We start from the raw sequence: 2565 nt of genomic DNA on the forward strand, positions 1-2565 counted from the left end.
GGCACTTAGCCAGAGAACCAACCAGTGAAATAATGATTGAAGAAAACATGGAACTAACATACGCAGAATACCTTAGAGATCTGTTCGATAAAATCAACACTGTACAACAAATGGCAAGAGAAAATTTGATGAAATCCAAATTAAAATCAAAGGAATACTATGATAGACGAATCAACCCGCAAAATTTCAAAATAGGAGATCTAGTATATTTACTAAAAGAACCTAACAAAGGGAAGCTCTCCGATCAATATTCCGGTCCACATAAAGTATTAGGAATTTTGCAAAATCAAAACGTTAAGATCGAAGTGAAAGGGGTCCCGCGAACAGTGCATTTGAACAAATTAAAACTAGCGCATAACCGAAGTAGATTATAGCCAGAACAATGCTATGAGGCGATGAAGAATGATGGTATGTGGTATAATACTGCTTGTTGAATATTGTGGATAATTGGAATGTAAAAAAAAAAAGAAGAGAAAATTTTTATGTGTATTCTAACTATTACTTAAGCAATTAAAGGCAAGAAAGATGACAGTTACCTCGCAAGCACTTAATCATCGTAGAGGGAAGTGTATGTGCAAATACAGGTTATGCGGGTATATTCGTAGAACATGATGTATGACAACCAGCTGAAACAAATGGATAGATTAACCTCAATTGCCTTAATAAAAAATATAATGCTATTAAATATTATAATAATATTGTAATAGAACCAAGAAAGTGCGATGTAAAAATCTATTATAATATTACTATTAAACTAAAAGAAGTAAGAATAACAGTCAATAATTGATGCCCGACAACAATTATTATAAGATAACGAGACTCACAGTTGCCCAATGGAAAATTTTTGAGATCACTCCACTCACGGGTATAAAAACATCAAAGGTAATAAATAGTGAGGTAAACCTAAAAAGGGGAGAATGTTGTAAAGAAATTGATAAAAGTAAAGAAGTTCATTACTCACATTAAAGGGTGTACGCAGAAGCCAATACAGTTATAAAAAAAAAATTTTACTACCAAATTTAAGTGAATACTTACGGAATACGGCGTTTTCTTTTATGCATACTTACAGTTTTGGGATAAGTAAAGATAGTTATAATAAGCATTGACAATGTAACGAAGAATAAGATAATACCAACATGCGCCGTGTAACCATTCCAGCGAACGACTCAACGTTGAGAAATAGAATTGTAGAAACTATAAACAATAATGACTTCTTACCAACAATGTATATATTAGCTCCAAAATTATATGTAAAACTGACAAGCACAAGCACAAGGCAACGACAACTTTATAAGAAAGAAACAAAAATAGCTAATAGTTTAGAAATAAGTTAAAATTTGATTAAAGGAAAGTCAACCGAGTGCTAACAACAAACCTAATTAAAATAAGAGATTGTCGTATTGCCCCAAGCTATTATAGTATTATCATATTAAGTTTGGTATAAACAGATAAGGTTATGTACATGTAGAAATGAGTTAGAAATTATTTAAGGTAAGTTAGTCGAGTATTAATGACAAACATATTTAGAATAAAGGATTGTTATATTGTATAGGGTTATGTTATGCAGTAGTAACGGACGATAATACGCTATGCGTATATTAAATAAAATCAACTAAGGAAACACTCTATAAATATAATCACTTGAGACGAAGCACTGAAACAACACTAATAATAAACTACATGTTTCAACAATAATGTTATTACATTAAATTAACATAGAGAATATATAAATATGCATTGCAACAAACACAAAGAATGTTACTGCTATTAGAACTCTAAATCGCACTAAGATAGAATTAGAAACAAATAACAGATAAATAATTAACTCGGCACTAAATAAAATACACTACTCTCATTGATGTGTAATACGCTGTAAATACACATATTATAACGAACATGAAACCCATATTATTGTTGCTTCAAAATTCCAACTACACTAAAATAGAGAGAGAAAAGAAAATAATAATGAGTATTTACGTATCAAACAAAGTTAAAAACAATGCATCATACTCTTACTGAACACGTTCACAAGCGGACATTTTGGATTGTCACGAACATGAAGTACAAGCGGCTACTTTGACTGTCATGAACATAACATAGCTTTTACGCATGCGCAAGAAAATACACACAGTAGTTATACACGCCATAATTAACGCAAAATAATATCAATTTCAGTTCACTAACACTCCATCTACTAAAATAAATTATAAATAATTAACGGATAAATAATAAGCTTAATATTAATAAAAGTCGCTATATACTAGGGACATTTACAAGCGGACATTTTGGATTGTCACTAACATGAAGTGATACACACAATAATTATATACACCGTAATTAATACAAAGTATATGTCAAATATAATGTCAATTCGATTACGCTTCATTTACTAAAATAAATTATAAATAATTAACAAATAAATAATAAATTCAATATTAATAAAAGTCACTACATACTAGAGACATTTGCAAACGGCCATTTTGAATCAACACGTGCGTGTAGTAACTTTTACGCATTGCAAAATAAATTATATTTTTAATGAAGCAATGAGTATTTAATAGAATA

General features: G+C 30.0%; 2 protein-coding genes and 1 long non-coding RNA gene across 19 annotated transcripts in view; 1 reads left to right on the forward strand and 2 right to left on the reverse strand.

The window, feature by feature from the left end:
- The window catches only part of LOC122577450, a 7932-nt gene extending 5961 nt beyond the window's left edge, over positions 1–1971 (reverse strand). The window contains exons 1-2 of the long non-coding RNA XR_006320312.1: positions 825–1971; positions 537–626 (exon numbers count right to left, since the gene is read on the reverse strand). This is a non-coding gene — a long non-coding RNA (uncharacterized LOC122577450). The remainder of the gene's footprint in view (positions 1–536; positions 627–824) is intronic.
- LOC122577441 overlaps positions 1–2565 on the reverse strand; it is a 266783-nt gene that overhangs the window by 111317 nt on the left and 152901 nt on the right. Inside the window, exon 1 of one of the 7 annotated variants that reach the window (XR_006320296.1) lies at positions 1978–2280. The exons of the other annotated variants lie outside the window; for them this stretch is intronic. The gene's annotated coding sequence lies outside the window, so the exon portion shown is untranslated. Of the gene's footprint in view, positions 1–1977; positions 2281–2565 lie in introns of those variants that run through there. 7 annotated transcript variants of the gene reach the window in all.
- The window catches only part of LOC122577433, a gene marked incomplete at its 5' end in the record, with an annotated part of 702209 nt that overhangs the window by 20810 nt on the left and 678834 nt on the right, over positions 1–2565 (forward strand).

The sequence above is a fragment of the Bombus pyrosoma genome, unplaced genomic scaffold (genome assembly GCF_014825855.1).
Source record: "Bombus pyrosoma isolate SC7728 unplaced genomic scaffold, ASM1482585v1 HiC_scaffold_4710, whole genome shotgun sequence".
In the NCBI taxonomy this organism is placed as follows: domain Eukaryota; kingdom Metazoa; phylum Arthropoda; class Insecta; order Hymenoptera; family Apidae; genus Bombus; species Bombus pyrosoma.